Here is a 19865-nt window from a genome sequence, read left to right on the forward strand (position 1 = left end):
AGAGAACTCCTCTGACATGCTGTTTGTCTCCTCCTTTAAGGACAACCACAATCCTAGTCAGGGCTGCCCCTAGGGAATTCAGGGTATAGAAAAAGATTTTGGAGATGCCTGGGTGGCTCAATCAGTTAAGCATCTGCCTTCAGCTCAGGTCATGATCCCAGGGTCCTGGGATTAAGTCCCACATTGGGCTCCTTGCTTGGTGACGAGCCTGCTTCTCACTCTGCCTGCCACTCTCCCTGCTTGTGCTCATGCTCTCTCTCTCTCTTTCTCTCTCTCTCTCTGACAAATAAATAAATAAAATCTTTTTTAAAAAGGAAAAAGAAAAAAGAAAAAACTTTTTTATAGGGCCCCTATCTGTATGAAAAATTTACTTCATCCAAAACCAGCATGTCAGCACCATTCTGATGATCCAATTTCATGCAATCCCATAAAAGAATACCTTGATGGGGGCACCTGGGTGGCTCAATTGGTTAAGTGGCTGACTTTGGCTCAAGTGGGGTCCTGGGATGGGGCCCCGCCTTGGACTCTGGACTCAGCAGGGCGTCTGCTTGTCCCTCTGCCCCTCTCCCTGCTCCTGCTTTCTCTCTCTCTCAAATAAATAAATAAATAAAATCTTTAAAAAAAAGAAAAAGAGGGGCACCTGGGTGGCTCAGTTGGTTAAGCAACTGCCTTCGGCTCAGGTCATGATCCCAGGGTCCTGGGATCGAGCCCCGCATCGGGCTCCCTGCTTGGCGGGAAGCCTGCTTCTCCTTCTCCCACTCCCCCTGCTTGTGTTCCCTCTCTCTCTGTCTCTCTCTTTCTCTGTCAATTAAATAAATAAAATCTTTAAATCTTTAAAAAAAATTAAAAAATTTAAATCTTTTAAAAAAAAGAAAAAAAGAAAAAAAAGAAAAAGAATACCTTAATTACTAAGGAGTATCCAATCTCCAGACCACCTTCCTGAAACTGGGACTTAGCCATGGGACCCTATAACAGCCCATAATATGAATCCCATAGTTATTCAGAATGGCTGATCAATTCCATGCATGATGTAGAAATAATTAGAAAATGAGATTTAAAATAATTTTCAATAGCATCAAAAAACATCAAATACTTAAGTTTAACAAAGTATGTGAAAAACCTGTACACTAAAAGCTACAAAACCTAGAAAAATTAAAGAAAACCTAAATAAATGGAGAGATATATCATGTTTGTGGATTAGAAGACTCAATATTGTTAAGATGCCAATTCTCCCCAAATTAGTTCAATCAATTTATGGAAGGGTATCTTTTGTTGTTGTTGTTTTTAGAAATTGACAAGCAGTTTCATAAATGTATATGGAAATGCAAAGGACCTAGAAAGAACCAAACAATCCTGGAAAAGCAAACAAGCTAGAGGACTTATACTACCTGACTTCAATACCTACTATAAAACTTCAGTATTGGGTCACCTGGGTGGCTCAGTCAGTTAAGCGTCTGCCTTTGGCTCAGGTCATGATCCTGGAGTCCTGGGATCCAGTGCTACATAGAGCTCCCGCTCAGGGAGGAGTCTGCTTCTTCCTCTCCCTCTGCCCTTCACTCCTGTTCTCTCTCACGCATTCTCTCTCTCAAATAAATAAAGTCTTTAAAAAAAAACTTTAGTATTAAGACAGAGTGATGCTGACATATAGACATATATGGATATATGTGGATAGACATATAAATCAATGGAACTAAATAGCAAACCCATAAATAACTCACAGGTATATGTGAGTCAAAGGTACCAGAGCAATCCATTAGGAAAAGGAAATCCCTTCAATAAATAGTGCTTAAACAGGTGATTCTCCATATAAAGAAAATGAACCTCAACCCCTACCTCATACCATACAGAAAAATTAATCCATGACAGACCTAAATGTAAAATCTAAAACTATAAAACTTCTAGAAAAAAATAGGAGACACAGGAGCAGGCAAATTTTCTTAGACATGACACAGAAAGCAGTAATCAGAAAAGAAAGCAAGTGATAAATTAGACTTCATCAAAATATAAAACTTCTGTTCATCAAAAAATATCATTAAGAAAGTCATAGGCAAGCCACACAATGGACGAATATATTCATAAAACATATCTGACAAAGGATTTATATTCAAAATATATAAAGTTTCCTAAAGTTAATAAATAGGCAAAATCTTTGACATAGATCATTCAGAAAGAAAGATATACGAAAGGCCAATATGCACATGAAAAAGTATTCAACATCATTACTCACCAAGAAAATGCAAATTTAAATCACCATGAAATACCACTAACACCCTACAATGGCTAAAAAATGTTTAAACTGGCATCACCTAATATTGAAAAGGATGTGGAACAAACAGAACTCTCAGACATTGTTGGTGGGAATTAAAAATGGAACACTTTGGAAAAAGGCTAGGCAATTTCAAACATAAACCTATTCTTTATTTAGAAGTTTCACTCCTAAGTATTTAGACAAGAGAACTAAAAATACATAGCAACAAAAAGATTGTATAAGAATGTTCATAGCAGCTTTATTTATAATAGCATCAGGACCATGGGATTGACCCCACATTGGGCTCTGTGCTCAGCACAGATTCTGCTTGTCCCTCTCCCTCTGTTCCTCCCCCTGCTCTCTCTCTCTTCCTCTTTCTCTCTCAAATAATAAACTCTTTTTTTAAAAAAAGAAGTATGAAGAAACAAACTCTTTTTTTTTTAAGATTTTTTATTTATTTATTTGAGAGAGAGAGAATGAGAGAGAGAGAGAAAGAGAGAGAGAGAGAGAGAGCACACGAGAGGGGGGAGGGTCCGAGGGAGAAGCAGACTCCCCGCCAAGCAGGGAGCCGGATGCGGGACTCGATCCCAGGACTCCAGGATCATGACCTGAGCCGAAGGCAGTCGCTTAACCGACTGAGCCACCCAGGCGCCCGAAGAAACAAACTCTTAATACATACACCAACATGGATAAATGTCATGAGCATAATGCTAAGCAAAAGAAGCTATACACAAAAGAGAGTACATGTTGTATGATTCCATTTATAAGAATTTCTAGAATACTTGGGGCACCTGGGTAGCTCAATCAGTTAAGCGTCCAACTCTTGATCTGGGCTCAGGTTATGATCTCATGGTTGTGAGATCGAGCCCTGCATTGGGCTCCATGCTGGGCATGGAACCTGCTTAAGATTCTCTCTCTCCCTTTCCCTCTGTCCCTCCCCACAATCGCTCTCTCAAGCGATCGTGCACAATCTCCCTCTCTCTCTCTCTCTCTCTCTCTCTCTCAAGAATAAATAAATAAATAAATTTTTTTAAGTTTAAAAAATTAGCTGGGCTCACCACATTTCCTGGTAAGACCCTGTGGTCAAAAAGTTCATTTTCCCGGGACACCTGGGTGGCTCAGTCAGTTAAGCGGCTGCCTTTGGCTCAGGTCATGATCCCAGCGTCCTGGAATCAAGTCCCACATTGGGTTCCTTGCTCAGCCGGGAGCCTGGTTCTCCCTCTGCCTGCAGCTTCACCTGCCTGTGCTCTCTCTCACTCTCTCTCTGGCAAATAAATAAATAAAATCTTAAAAAAAAAATCAGGGGTGCCTGGGTGGCTCAGTCATTAAGCGTCTGCCTTTGGCTCAGGTCATGATCCCAGGGTCCTGGGATCGAGCCCTGCATCGGGCTCCCTGCTCCACAGGAAGCCTGCTTCTCCCTCTCCTACTCCCCCTGCTTGTGTTCCCTCTCTCGTTGTGTCTCTCTCTGTCAAATAAATAAATAAAATCTTTTAAAAAAATAAATAAATAAAAAATAAAAAGTTAAAAAAAAGTTCATTTTCCCACTGCCTAAAGACTATTTTAAACCTCCTCCTCCACTCTCCTCCAACCTTCCACCTTCCCTGTCTCCTAATACAAAGAGTTACTCCCATCACTAAACCTACAGGTCTAGGGCACCTGGGTGGCTCAGTTGGTTGAGACACTGCCCTCAGCTCAGGTCATGATCCCAGAGTCCCAGGATTGAGTCCCACATCAGACTCCCTGCTCAAAGGGGAGTCTGCTTCTCCCCCTCACTCTCTCATTCTCTCTCTCTCAAATAAATAAATAAAATCTTTTAAAATAAATAAATAAGCCTACAAGTCTACTAGTATCCACATTCACACCTTTCTTTTCCCTCCTATTCCAAAGAAAGAAGAGGCATTTCTTCTCTCCAATGTCAGTCCCTCTGCCTAAGCCCTAGAGTCCTGCCCCCAACCCCCACCATCCCACCTTCTCAGAAATCTTCTGCCTTTGATTATCACTTTCTTCTCTATCTTCTCTGCTGGCTCCTCTCCATCAACTTTCAACCACACTCAAATCTCTTCCATCCTAAAAACAAAAAATATAAAACCTTGATTATATATTTTCCCTAACTACTGCCTTATTGCCCTCCCCCTTCAGAAACAAATTTCTTGAAAGAGTTATAACACTTTGTGTCAACTTCTTCCATTTCCCTCACTCTTCGGCCACTCCAGTCTGGCTTCCACCTCCGCCACTTCATTTGAAATGCCTCTTAATAAGATCACCAATAACCTCCATATCACTAAAACAAAAGAACAGTTTTCAGTCCTTATCTTCCTTGGACACTAAGTAGCATTTGATAGCCCCTCCTTATCAAAAACCTTCTCAAAGTTTCTGTGACTCCATATTCCCTGGCCTAAGTCTCATTTGCTAACCTCTTGTCTTCCAGCAGAACCCTATATGCTGGAGTTTCCTAGGTCAATGTCTTAGACCTCTCTCAACACATTGTACCTCTCCTACATGATCTCATTTGCTCCCATCTATATGCCAAGGGCTCCCAAATGGATTTCTCCAGCCTAAATTTTGCTTCATACTCCAGAATAATATATTTAAATCTCTGTAGTGGTTTCAGATGTCCTAGGGGCCTCTCAAACTCTGCATGTCCAAAGTTGAACTCCTTCCCATAGGACTCCCTGTATTAATGTCTGGCACTACTTTCCACACAATAGCTCAAGCCAGAGATCTAGACATCCTTGACTTTTACATTTCCCTCACCACCCACATCCAATTAATCACCAAATTTTGGAAATTCTACTTTTAAATATCTTTCAAATCTTCATTTTCTCTGGTTCATCCTAGTCCAAGACATTATTCCCTCTTCTTAGATTCCAGTTATATATATGCCTGTTGATCTTCTTGTCTTCAATCCCACAGGCCTCCAGTCTTTTTAACATACAACAACCAGAGTGGTCTTTCTAAATTTATATTTGATCACTTTCCTTACTCCTCCCCAGTCTGCTTAAAAACAGGTAGTGACTTCCAACTGCCCTAATGATAAAATAAAAAATACTCAGTATGGCCTATTAAGTTTACCTCTACAGTTTGATTTTATGCCTCTCTCCTTCAGTCTCTTTCTTCCAACAATACCAAGGCAAGTATACCAGTTGAATCCTCTGGGAAGGAATGCTGAGATGGAGTCAGAAAGGCAAAAGGCTTATTGGGAGTAAGACTTAGGAAAAGGGGGCAAGCAGGATTGGGCAAAAGGAGCCATGAGGATCGCAATACAGATCTGTCGAAGCCTTTGCCAGTCCAATGGGGAGCTCTGGAGCAAAGACTGCACATTACAGGACGTCCATGTTAGGCACGATCTTAGTCATTGGCTGAAGCTGTAGGAGAAAAGCATAACTGCCTCTCAAAAGCTGAGGTGGAACTGAAGGAGTTAACAGCTGTCTGTCAGTGGACCATACCCTTAATAGTCCTTTTTTTGAAGGGGGAGCAGCCATTTTCATTGTCTGCCACAAGGGGGCATATAACAAAAGCCCCTTCTGAAGCCTAGGGTTTTGGGGAACACTTCCTAAGGAAGTAACATTTAAACTGAGGCCTGTTTGATAGATTAAAATAGGCCAGGGAAGAGTGAGAGGATTTCAGACCAGGGAACAACAGTATGTGGGAAGGCTGTAAGTGGCAAGGGTGCTGGATTCTTGAAGGAACTGAAAAAGAACCCATGTGGCTGAGAACAATGTTGGTTCCAGCTTGTACTCAAGAAATGAATTTTTTTCAAACTGAATATATATGAGATTTTTTGAGGACTTCTAATTAAAATTACAGACCTGTGGGCCCCACACAGAGATTCTGATGCAGTAGGTCTGGTGCAGTCATTACCTGTGTTTTTTTTAAGATTTTATTTATTTATTTGACAGAGAGAGAGAGAGAGAGAGAGAGAGACAGTGAGAGCTGGAACACAAGCAGGGGGCGTGGGAGAGGGAGAAACAGGCTTCCCGCTGAGCAGGGAGCCCAATGTGGGGCTCAATCCCAGGACCCTGGGATCATGACCTGAGCCGAAGGCAGATGCTTAACAACTGAGCCACCCAGGTGCCCCATTACCTGTGTTTTAATAAGCACTTTACCCTGAGGATTCCAAAGTAGGTGGTTTACAATACACACCTTGAGGATTGTGATAAACAGTAGCTCTTTGTCTCCCATAGACTGTGAGTTTCTTTCAGGGAGTTTACTAGCACTGAGTATAAAATATGTATTTGATAAGTATTTGATGAATGAATAAATGACAAAAAATGGAGGCAGGGCCATGTAATAAGAATAGGATACCTAAAACCAGCTTTCCACTATAAATAAAATGTTCTATACTGTAAACAGTGACTTTCAATTTTTTTGACCATGTCCCACACTAAGAAATACATTTTACATTGTGACTTGGCACACACACACACTATACACTATACACACAACTCTAAAACAACAGATTGACATGCCAGTAGTTAGCCTTACTGCATGTGAAGCAATCTGGTATTTTCTATTCTATTCTTTTTCAGAAAATACATTGTCTTAATGACTCATCAATGAGTCTTGTACACTTTTAAAAAACAATGAGTAAAGTGATATTTTTCCCACTACTCTTTGACCCACCCTGTCTCCATTCCCCAGCATGATATAAATTAGCAACAAGTACCTAGTTCTGTGAACTTAATTCTCAAGTCTGTACAGCTGCTTCTCCAAAAGGTCGTTCTCCCTTTCCTTTCTTGAGTGATTCCCATTTATTCTGTCCTGTCATACAGCCTGAAAACGTTTCCCTCTCCTGGGCTAAGACGCCATAGTGTTCTTGTCACTGTCACTTTGTATGGAAATTATCTGTTTACCTATCCATACCCTTCAGCAGACTCAAAACTTAGAAGTCAAGGATCGGATAAAATGAGCACTCAAAAAATGCTTTTCACATACCTGAATAAAGTCAAAGTGCTGTTATATGTTATTTTGAGAGCGGAAATCTGGGTGCTGGAGGGGCAGAAGGGAGGCATGAGATAAATGATATAATTTATGGGGGTGCCTGGGTGGCTCAGTCAGTTAAGCATCTGCCTTCAGCTCAGGTCATGATCCCAGGGTCACGGGATTGAGCCCCACATAGGGCTCCCTGCTCAGCGGGGAGCCTGCTTCTCCCTCTCCCTCTGTTGCTCCCCCTGCTTGTGCTCTCTCATGCTCTCTGTCAAATAAATAAATAAATAAAATCTTTAAAAATATATATATATGTTGTTAAAAACATGAAACTTCTGTAGACAAACCAAGAGAAACCTCACATTTTCAGAACCTACAAATTCTGTGACTCACTAAAACTATTCCCTATATTAGGTTTTAGTTCAAGTAGATGCAAGTTTTTGCCCTGTGGTTTTTATACAGAACCTAAATATTTAAGTGTTTTAAACATAAATATTAATAGAGATATTGATTTACTGAGAAGTGATAAAGGCTTTGGTGCTTTGGTTCAAACTGATTGAATCAAAGACATAACCTCAAAGTGCCGTGTATGATGGCCATAAATGAGATGGACACATAGCCCTTAGAGGGGGTAGAGTGGCTGTGCTCCTCAGCAACACCCAAAAGGCCCCTTGGCTAATGTCCACCTACAAAGTGAGGAGTTGAAATTACAAGGTCTTGTCTCTTCTTCACTCGTACAGTTACTCTGTTAGTTGAATGTATTTATACTCTATTTTGGGGACAGTATTAACAAAATCCGATAACATTTTTTAAGCTTTTATTTAAATTCCAGTTAGTAAACATTCTACAATAACATTTTAAAGATGTTTGTGTTGCCTTTATAAACTATTTCGTTTTTGTGAAGACTTAAAGTATTTTTGTCATTTCTTAGTTCCCTTCCTTCACTTTAAGCATTTCTAGGTAAAGGGGCTCTTGACACTTTCACTCCTCTCTCTGTCCCTAGAGTCTTTCTTTTGTCTTGTATTCCCCCTCTTCTCTTGAGTAATCAGAAACCAAAAGGATCCTTGAACTGCAGCTCTTTGACAGTTGAAGGAGGTCAGGGACCACCTTTCATCATACTTTATAAAGGAGGATGCCACAGAGTGAGGCTCAAACCTTGACTCCTGAGAGGTAGGCTTGGTGTTCAGCAGAGTTGGCAACAATGCAGGGATCTGAGAGGAAAATGAAGAAGTATGGTTCCTTATGAAATGTCTATTGTGCAGTCTCATTCTGTTCTTCTGGTGTACCAACTCTAGGTAAAATCAATCAACCTAGATTTAATTTTTATAGTCTCCATTTTTTCTATTAAGATTTGAAAATTGCCATATAGTAGACCACCAGTAAACTGTGTATTTACCAAATACACTTGTGAAATGGACTTGCTTCCATTCTGAAAGCATGTGGTCTAACACTGAGCCCTCTATTTGTTCATGCTTAATATAGAAGAGAATTAAGAGAACTGTCATAATATTTATAATGAATGCTATGTTGTAAATATACATTTACAATACTATGCCTATTGAGACCTTTTGTCTTCTGAGATCTTTTACCAACATCCAGAAACCCTTGTCAATTATGAGTCATATAAACAATATTAGTAGAAATCAAAAAAAAAGAAAAAATTACTCTCAATCCCACCACTGCAACAAATCAAAACTCTTTTTATTTCCCCCTGTTTCCTGTCCTTGCCTCTGTATCTATTAGATATTTCACTTGCAAATGACTGAAAAGTATTGCTTCAGATGAGACTTGACCCAGCAACTCAAACTAAATCACCAAGTAAGTACCAAGTTTCTTTCATATACTCTATTCTGCCTACCACTGTGTTGCTTTATCCTCAGGCAAAACATGGTAACTTAGGGAGTTCAGTCTCTCCCAGTATGATAGCAAAATAGCTGCAGAAGTTCTAGATCCCACATCCTCACACCTCATCAAGCCCTAGCAAATAGTCTCTAATTAGGTTACCTGTCCATCCATGAACCAACCACTATGGCCAGAGAGATGAAGTTCAGATACACCTGTATTATCAGGACCCACCTATATGGCTGAGAACTGGTGAGAAGTGGTTTCCTTAAAAACAAAACATAGGAGGGGCACCTGGGTGGCGCAGTTGGTTAAGTGTCCAACTCTTGGTTTTGCTCAGGTCCTGATCTCAGGGTCATGAGACAGAGCCCCATGTAGGACTCTGCTCTCAGCATGGAGTCTGCTTGAGACTCTCTCTCCCTCTGCCCATTCCCCCACCGCACCCCTGCAAGTGCTCTTGCGCTCTCTCAAATAAATACAAAAATCTTAAAAAAAAAAAAAAATACGTGCTCTTAGGAAAAATAAAGGATGCTAAACAATATATGCCTGCTACCGTGTGCAAGCTTGATTTGTTTTATCATTATAATCTCGGCCTGAATGTGATTTTATTTTATTTTTTTAATTTTTTTTTAAAGATTTTATTTATTTGACAGAGAGAGACACAGCGAGAGAGGGAACACAAGCAGGGGGAGTGGGAGAGGGAGAAGCAGGCCTCCCGCGGAGCAGGGAGCCCAATGCGGGGCTCGATCCCAGGGCCCCGGGATGATGACCTGAGCCGAAGGCAGATGCTTAATAACTGAGCCACCCAGGTGCCCCTGAATGTGATTTTATATTCTGCTTTTTAAATGTATCTTCTATAGAATTATATGTCAATGTGTTGGGCCAATAATAAGCATAATTTCAATGCTGTTAAATTTATGCCATTTCTAGTGACTCTGTCATCATTTAAACTTGAATGTAAGCATTGTTGACACTAATGAAAAAGCTAGTGACAAGTCATTCAAATAATCTAAGCACGTAAAATTAATCATCCATGGAAGCTGTTGTATCAATGATCAATGATTATGATACATACAATGATCAAAATGATATGTACAATGATCAGAACACATCTTTGGGGATGCCTGGGTGGCTCAGTCAGTTAAGTATCTGCCTTCAGCTCAGGTCATGACCCCAGGGTCCTGGGATCGAGTCCTGCATTAGGCTCCCTGCTCAGCAGGAGCCTACTTCTCCCTCTGCCTGCTGCTCCCCCTGCTTGTGTCTCTCTCTCTCTCTGTCAAATATTTAAATTAAAAATCTTAAAAAAAACCCATATCTTTGGTATATAGCTTAACACCAAAATAATAATAATAATAATAATCCAATTTAAAAAAGAAACAGACATTTCTCCAAAGAAGACATACAGATGGCCAACAGACACATGAAAAGATGCTCAATATCATTCATCATCAGGGAATGCAAATCCAAACCACCATGAGGGTAGGAATGCAAATCCAAACCACCTGGCTGGCTCAGTAGGAAGAACATACGACTCTTTTCTTTAAATTTAAATTCAATTAATTAATTGATTAACATATAATGTATTATTGGTTTCAGGGGTACAGGTCTGTGATTCATCAGTCTTATATAATACCCAGTGCTCATTACAACACATACCCTCCCCAGTGTCCATCACCCAGTTACCGCATCCCTCCACCCCCCTCCCCTCCAGCAACACTCAGTTTGTTTCCTATGATTAAGAGTTTCTTATGGTTTGTCTCCCTCTCTGGTTTCATTTTGTTTCATTTTTTCCTCTCTTCCCCTATGATCCTCTGCCTTGTTTCTTAAATTCCACATATCAGTGAGATCACATGATAATTGTCTTTCTCTGATTGACTTATTTCGCTTAGCATAATCCTCTAGTTCCAACCACATTGTTGCAAATGGCAAGATTTCATTTTTGATGGCTGTGTAACATTCCATTATATATATATATCACATCTTCTTTATCCATTCATCTGTCAATGGACATCTAGGCTTTTTCCATAGTTTGGCTATTGTGTACATGAGCATGTGACTCTTGATCATGGGGTCGTGAGTTCGAGCCCCACATTGGGTGTAGAGATAACTTAGAAATAAAATCTTAAGGAGCACCTGGGTGGCTCAGTTGTTAAGCATTTGCCTTCGGCTCAGGTCATGATGCCAGGGTCCTGAGATTGAGCCCCGCATTGGGTTCCCTGCTCAGTGGGAAGCCTGCTTCTCCCTCTCCCACTCCCCCTGCTTGTGTTCCCTCTCTTGCTGTGTCTCCCTCTGTCAAATAAATAAATAAAATCTTAAAAAAAATAAATAAAATCTTAAAAAACAAACAAAACAAAAAACACCATGAGATATCATCTCACACCTGTCAGAATGGCAAAAATCGAAAACATAAGAAACAGGGATGCCTGGCTGGCTTAGTCAGTAGAGCATGCAACTCTTGATCTCAGGGTCATGAGTTCAAGCTGCATGTTGGAGGTAGAGTTTACTTTAAAAATTTTTTTAAAAACAAAAAACACAAGAAACAAGTGTTGGTGAGGATGTGGAGAAAAAGGAACCCTGTTGCACTGTTGGTGAGAATGCAAACTAGTGCAGCCACTCTTGAAAACAGTATGGAGGTTCCTCAAAAAAGTAAAAATAGAATTACCCAATATTCAGTAATTACACTACTGGGTATTTACCCAAAGAATATGAAAACACTAATTTGAAAAGATATATACACCTTTGTGTTTATTACAGCATTATTTATAATAGCCAAATGATGGAAGCAGCCCAAGTGTCCATGGATAGATGAATGGATAATGAAGATGTGGTATATATCCAATAGAATATTATTCAGCCATAAAAAAAGAATGAAGTCTTGCCATTGCAACAATGTGAATGGATCTAGAAAGTATAATGCTTAGCGAAATAAGTCAGTCAGAGAAAGACAAACACAATATGATTTCACTCATAGGTGGAATTTAAGAAAGAAAACAAATGAACAAAGAAAAAAAGATAAATCAGAAAACACACTCTTAACTATAGAGAACAAACTGATGATTACCAGAGGGGAGGTGGGTGGGGGGATGGATGAAATAGGTGATGGGGATTAAAGAGCGCACTCATCATGATGAGCACTGAGTAATGTATAGAAATGATGAATCACTATATTGTACACTTGAAACTAATATAACACTACATGTTAACTATACTGAAATTTAAATAAATAAATAAATAAATAAATAAAACAGTATCACTAAGGCTGAAAAAAAGAAAAACCACATCTTGTGTGGCCAAAAGTTTAAGACCAAGACTTTCAGTGAATATTTATTCACTGCTTTATTTGACTATTCGACAGACATTCAACAAGTGCCCATGCGTACCAATGTGTCCTAGCAGTGGGGAATAAAAAGATTAAGCAAACCTGGTCCCTGACCTCAGGAATATATGGTTTTTATCAGCCTTTTCCCTAAACCTCATTCAGGGTTTTGTAATTGTGTTTTCTGTATAATTTACTTTGATGTAGCAAAATTCAGTAACAAGTTTATATCTCTGATAAGTTTCTTCCCTGGAGCAACCTGGACGTTATTTCAGGCTTCAGACAGACTCTCAAGACACAGGACTGCAGTGTCTGACTACAAAGCAGATTCTTGCATATCTGTTTATGTGCTTCCAGAACATATTATCAGCATATAATAATTCCTAGAGATATAAAGGAAGATTTGACTAAATAGAGACATTACCATATTCCTGGATGTCAATCCTTCTTCCAATTAGTGTATTTTTAAGTTCTAATCATCTTCAAATTAATTTTTTAATTATAACATGATTTAAAGATAATTTGAATATCTTCTGGAAGAATATAAAACAAAAAATGAGTGAAGATCCTCTCTTCAAGAAACTTTAAATGTTTTAAAAACTATAATTAAAACAGTGAAGAATTCCAAATAACACATGTAGAGATTCCACCCCTAGGATGCATAGCTTATTTTCTGCCCTCTCCCTTCCAAGGGTCAGTTATACTTGCTAACTCTCTATGAAAGGATAGGGCAGGGAAAGGGAAAAAACAGTAACTTTACAGTGAAGAAACTTGGCAAACATGACCTTAACCACATGATGAAAGTTAACATCATCAGTGATGTCAACTGACTATCATTTACCCCTGATGGGATATGCAGAGAAGGGCATCAGCTCATAAATGCAGTTTAATCATGAGAAAAACATTAGACAAACTCAGATTCAGGGACATTTTACATAATGCTTAGCCAGTACATCTCAAGACCATCAAAGTCATGAGAAACAAGGAAAGATTAGGAAACTGCCATATACCAGAGAGACTAATAGAAGTTAGGGACTCCTGGGTGGCTCAGTCAGTTAAGCGTCTGCCTTTGGCTCAGGTCATGATCCTGGAGTCCTGGGATCGAGTCCCACATCGGGCTCCCTGCTCGGCAGGGAGTCTGCTTCTCCCTCTGACCCTCTTCTCTCTCGTGCTCTCTATCTCTCATTCTCTCTCTCTCTCTCTCAAATAAATAAATAAAATCTTTAAAAAAAAAAAAAAAGAATGAATGGTGGAGGAAGAGCCAGGCTTAAGACAGAGAAGCAGAGATGTACAGGGAACTCCAAAAGAGAATGGCAATATTAAAGCCAAGAACAGAAATTGTTAAACGCTGCTAAAGGTTATAGTGTCCTTTGGATTTAGCAACATGAGATTATTAGTAATCTTAATAAGAGCATTGGAATGATAGGAATGAAAGCCAAATTAAGTGGTTTGAAAAGGGCAAGGAATAGAACTTCTGGTTTGAAGATGGCAAAATGATCAGTTATAGCAGTCTTAAAAATGCACTCCTTTCACCAGACTGAAAAATGCATTGGGAAGGGAACACTAGCATCCCTGAAAGGCTCTGTATTGCCATTCTCTGCAAGACAGTGGGAAATGCTGTCATTGAAATGGGCTTCCTGAATTCAATGTGTGGTAAGAGTGATGGAGGCCAAGTGGAGCACTTAATTGTTAAGAGATAAGGCAGGCATCTCTCGTTCTGGTGTGCATGGGGGCAGGGGGTGCACATGGGCAAAGATAACCAGGGCAGGGCACTTTTACTTGGCAGAAACAATACACCTTCATTATCTTGTCTCAAGTCTGTGTCAACTCTCCAATTCTCTGTCATAATCTAGACTGTATAGAGACTTTGATCATATCATCTTTCCATATTATGTAACCAACTTCCATAGGTAGTTGATTCACTACCTTGATAACATCTTGCTGACTATACCTAATGAACAGGAAATTGCTTAACAATTACCTTAGGGGGCGCCTGGGTGGCTCATTCGTTAAGCGTCTGCCTTCGGCTCAGGTCATGATCCCAGGGTCCTGGGATTGAGCCCCGCATGGGGCCTCCCTGCTCAGCGGGAAGCCTGCTTCTCCCTCTCCCACTCCCCCTGCTTGTGTTCCCTCTCTTGCTGTCTCTCTCTGTCAAATAAATAAATCAAATCTTTAAAAAAACAACAACAACAATTACCTGGAAGCCTTTGTAAGACATGGGCATGCCAGAGGGCAGAAAATAAACATTATAAAAACTAAGGAGACTGTTACATTGATGAATTTTCCAGGAGTCTAATAGTCTGAGGCATGTAACGATATGAAATGGAGAGTAGCAGAGGAATACCATTATTCTCTGAAGTCAATTACAGCCAGATATGTGAGAAGGCATGAAAGCCATAGTAGCTTCCTAGAGAGCTCTTGAACACTGTCTGCTTCTGCTTCACTACTGCAGACTAAGACAATTGGCTCTCAGGTTCTTGAGAATTATGGCACCTTCTCAGCAAGCTCTTGAGAACTACTCATTTCTTGGTAGGACCTGATCTTTGATGGTGGTTTCTCCAACCTTTACTCTTCTGCTCTTCCAATGGTTGTATAAGCCCCTAATTCATATATTAAACCTTCATACCTAGAAAACATAAAATGGTTCCTGTTTTCCGATCCAGCCCCTACTTACACAGAAATCTAAATGTCTTTTTTAAAAATATTTTATTTATTTATTTGACAGAGAGATAGAGAGAGAGGGCACAAGCGGGGCAGGGCGGCACAGAAGAGGGAGAAGGGAGCTGATGCAGGGACCCTGATGCGGGGCTCAATCCCAGGACTCTGGGATCATGACCTGAGCCAAAGGCAGTTGCTTAACCAACTGAGCCACACAGGAGCCCCCAGAAATCTAAATTTCTATGTGGTTGTGCAAATTTACTGCGCTACTGACTATTTGGGTCTCTTCTTTTATGAATTAGCTATTATTATTTGTCCATTATTCTATGGTTGGTGTTAATGGTTAGTTTTATATGTCAACTTGACTAGGCTACAGTACCCAATTTTTTAATCAAACACTAATCTAGGTATTGCTCTGAAGATGTTTTGTAGATGTGGTTGACATCAACAATCAGTTGATTTTAAGTAGATTACCCCCATTGATGTAGTGGGTATCATCTAATCAGCTGAAAGGCTTTAAGAGCAAAATCTGAGCCTTCCCAGAGAAGAAATTCTGTCTCAAGAGTGCAAAACTGCAGCATCAACTCCTCCTTAAGTTTCCAGCCTGCCTCTGTCTCTCTCCTCTCCAATATCTTCCATATTGGTTCTGTGTTTCTGGAGAACTCTAACTGATGTGGATTTATACAGATTTTGGTGTTAGAAAGTAGAGCACTGCTGTAACAAATACCTAAAATTGTAGAAGTAGTTTTGGAATTAGGTATTGGTAGAGGCTAGAAGAATTTTGAGGCACATGATAGAAAAAGCCCAGATTGCCTTGAAGAGACTTTTTTGGAAATATGGAGACTAAGGTGCTTCTGGTGAGATCTTAGAGGAAATGAGGAACCTGTTACCGGACACTGAAAGAAAAGCAATCCTTGTTATAAGATGGCAAACAACTTGGCTCAATTGTGTTTTACTGTTGTGTGGAAAGTAGAAATTGTAAGCAATGAACTTAGATATTTAGCTCAAACAATTTCCAAGAAAAGTATGGAAGGTGTGGCCTGATTTCTCCTTATTACTTATAGTAAAATGTGAGAGGAAATAGATAAATTGAGGAAGGAATTATTAAACAAAAAGGAACCAGCACTTGATGATTTGGAGATTTCTCAGCCTATTGAGATAGTGTGTTCTGGAAATAGAACCAAGAGTGTAGCTGGATAAACTTTTGCTGAGGAGATTAAATTTGTGACTTATGGATCTAATCAACTATCTCAGCAGAATCCAGGAATAGAAATGGGTTCTCCTAGAAGGATCTTTGGAGAACCCTCTTATGTAATGATGTGGATCCCCTTGACATATATGGAAGATCAATACAGTTTTTTGAGAATAGTATATCAGCAGAAACACTGCCAGTTTGGACAGAAGGGACTAGAGACAGAACTAAATGAAGGAAGGCTGTCAGACTTCAAAGATTCTACCAGCAGGAAATGAGCTGTACTCAATTGCAAATATGTGCTATGCTTCAAGTAAAAGGAAGAATGACTCCAAGGGCAGTACTGTAGACATAGAGGCAGAGGACAAAGAGATGGACCCAGAGGCACAGGCTAAAGAGGCCTCCTCCAGCCCAGAGGACAGATCAAGCCACAAAGAATGATTCTCAGGTCTCGAAACCAAATGGAATTTCCCAGCTAGGTTTTGAACTTGCTTGAGACAACTAGTTTCTCTTGTTCCTTCCATTTTCTCCCTTTCAGAATGGGTGTATCTATCCTATGTCAGTCTCACCATTGTATTTTGGAATCAGACAAATTGTTTTCTAGGTTCAGAGGTCCATAGATGGAAAGGAATTTTGTTCCAGAGTAGACCATACCCAGGGTCTCACTAATACCTGATTTAGATTATTTATATTATGAGATTTGAGGTTTAGTGTTGATACCAGAATAATTTAAGACTTTGGGGGATGTTAGGATGAGATAAATTTTTTTTGCATATGGAACAGATGTGAATTTGGGGGTTCAGATGGCAGACTGTAAGAGGCTGACTAGTGTCCCATCAGAACCTCAAATGAGACCTTACTTGTAAGTACAGTCTTTGCAGATGTAATCAAGTTAAGATGAAGTCATACTAGATTAGGGTGGACCCCAAATATAATGATTGGTGTCCTAAGAAGCCCATGTTAAGATACAGACAGAGACAGGGAATAAGGCCATGTGAAGACAGAGGCAGAGATTGGAGTGATACAGCTATAAACCAAGAAATGCCAAGGATTGATGGCCACCACCAGAAACTAGGAGAGAGGCATGGAATGATTCTCCCTTAGAGACATTAGAAGGCATTAGTCTTGCTGACACCTTGATTTTGAACTTCTAGCCTCCAGGACTGTGAGAAAATAAGTTTCTGGTTTTTAAGCTATTCAGTTTGTGGCAATCTATTACAGCAGGCCTAGGCAACTAACACAGTCAGCATTAGGTGTTGATCGGTACTTCTTCATTATATTATAAATGTATATCTTTTGTTGGATATTTGGGTCACAAGTAATTTCCTCCAATTTGCCACTTAGCTGGGATTTGGAAGCCCTGTCTTAGGACATGATGAGAACTATCTTATATTAGGAAGTTTTACTTAGGTTTTTATCCAAGTGCTTTTCGTGTCCTGTTTAAGAAATCCTTCATACTTAGGGCGCCTGTGTGGCTCAGTCAGTTAAACATCCAACTCTTGGTTTCAGCTCAGGTCATGATCTCAGGGTCATGAGATCCCTCTGCCCCTCCTCCTGCTCGCTCGCTCTCTCTCTCTCTCAAATAAATAAATCTTTTTAAATATATACAAAATAAAATTAAGAAATCCTTCATACCCTGAAATGAAGATATTCACCCATATTTTCTTGTAGAAGTTTTTATGAATGGTATAAGATTGTAATTTTCTTCAATCAAATGCTCCAGCACCGTTTAATAAACCGCCTATTCCTTGGCATGGAATTTCATCTTCATTATTTATCACATTCCATATTTGAAGAAGTCTATTTTTGGTCTCTTCTGTTCCATAGATCTATTTGTCTATCTTTGCACCTATAATACATTAATGACAATAATTTTATAGAAGTGGTTCTCAACCAGGGGTGATTTTACCTCTCAGGGGACATTTGGCAATATCTGGAGACATTTTTGGCTGTTAAAAACTGAGTGTAGGGATGTATTACTGGCATCTAGAGGGTATAAGTTAGAGATGCTGCTAAACATCCTACAAGACACAATACAGTACCCCCACAACAAAGAATTATCCCACCCCAAATATAAATGGCACCGAGGTTGGGTTTTTTTAAGTATAATTTTTAAGTATAACTAACATACAATGTTGTATTAGTTTCAGATGTACAATATGATTCAACAAATATATACATTACTCAGTGCCCATCACAGTCAGGGTACTCTAATCCCCTTTATCTATTTTATCCATTGCCCCACCCAACTCCCTTTTGGCAACCACCAGTTTGTTCTCTGTATTTTAAGAGTCTGTTTTTGTTTTTCTCTTTTTTGTGTGTTCATTTGTTTTGTTTCTTTAATTCCACATATGAGTGAAATCATATAGTATTTGTCTTTCTCTAACTAACTTATTCTGTCTAGCATTATACCCTAGGTCCATCCATGTTGTTCCAAATGGCAAGAGTGCCTGAGTAATATTTCATTATATATATATATATTATATAAATATTCTTTATCCATTCATCTATGGATAGACACTTGGGTTGCTTGCATGTCTTGGCTATTGTAAATAATAGACAGCCCTGCTTTATAGGAGACTTGGAATCTAATAGGACAGTACATTATCTCACTGAATCCTCACAATAACTCTATGTCATAGGTACTATCACTATCCTTACTTTACAGATGAGAAAACTGAGGCTCTGAGGTTGAGTGACTTGTCCTAGATCATTTGGAGGAACTTGGATAAAAACCTAAGTAAAACTTCCTAATATAAGATAGTTCTCATCATGTCCTAAGACAGGGCTTCCAAATTCCAGCAAGTTGTCCATTGACTGGTTTTATCAGAAAACTCACTGTATATCCTTTATGAGCCAACCTGGGTTAAATGGTGGGAACACCCAGAAAGCCCCTGCCCTCATGGAGTTCATAGTCTAGTGGGGAGATAAACTTGGGAACAATCTCTCCTAAAAAGGCTTTTGCAGAGGGTAATCATCACTTTAGTTTGCTATCACAGGACACCCTTCAAGGAGGGATGCCTGGGTAGCTCAGTTGGTAAAATGTCTGCCTTCAGCTCAGGTCGTGATCCCAGGGTCCTGGGATGGAGTCCCATGTCGGGCTCCTTGCTCAGCAGCGAGCCTGCTTCTTACTCTGCCTGCCGCCTCCCTGCTTGTGCTCTCTTTCTCTGACAAATAAATAAATAAAAATCTTTTTAAAAAAATAAATAGTCTTCAAGGAAATTTGTCATTCTAAATCCCAAATTTTGTTTAAAATATGAATTTTAATCTATGATGGAAAGGGTTTGTTAGGCAAGGTTCAATTTTAACCCAGCCCCTGTTCAAGTTATTGTGAATTCGAAATAAACTTATCTAGTAGAACTTTACTGTGTTTAGGGGTATACAAATGTAGGGCAATAACTGTAGAAAAAGGTGTATAAAGATTGAACAGCAATGTTCATGAAAAGACCAACAACTAAATCTTTTCTTTTGTTTAGAGAAAATACTCATCAATTGTATCTGAATTAATGGCAGGGAATCTGTGATAAAACCACAGAATGAAAGTTAGTACCATTTAACCTCCCTCCCTCCACCCACCCCAGCTTTTTAGAAGTTTGGAAGGAAGGCCTGCAGGGTCATTAAATTCTCTCTGTGGTAGCAGGATGGATGTGTTAGTCTCAAACCATCCATAATAGATGGGTGTC

At 39.6% G+C, this 19865-nt stretch overlaps 1 long non-coding RNA gene across 5 annotated transcripts in view; it reads left to right on the forward strand.

Annotated features, from left to right (window-relative positions):
- LOC113911410 overlaps positions 1–19865 on the forward strand; it is a 67185-nt gene that overhangs the window by 24255 nt on the left and 23065 nt on the right. For 4 of the 5 annotated variants that reach the window (XR_003516463.2, XR_003516461.2, XR_003516466.2 and 1 more), the window contains exon 3: positions 8918–8992. The exons of the other annotated variant lie outside the window; for it this stretch is intronic. This is a non-coding gene — a long non-coding RNA (uncharacterized LOC113911410). The remainder of the gene's footprint in view (positions 1–8917; positions 8993–19865) is intronic. 5 annotated transcript variants of the gene reach the window in all.

The sequence above is a fragment of the Zalophus californianus genome, chromosome 4, assembly GCF_009762305.2.
Source record: "Zalophus californianus isolate mZalCal1 chromosome 4, mZalCal1.pri.v2, whole genome shotgun sequence".
NCBI classification, from domain to species: domain Eukaryota; kingdom Metazoa; phylum Chordata; class Mammalia; order Carnivora; family Otariidae; genus Zalophus; species Zalophus californianus.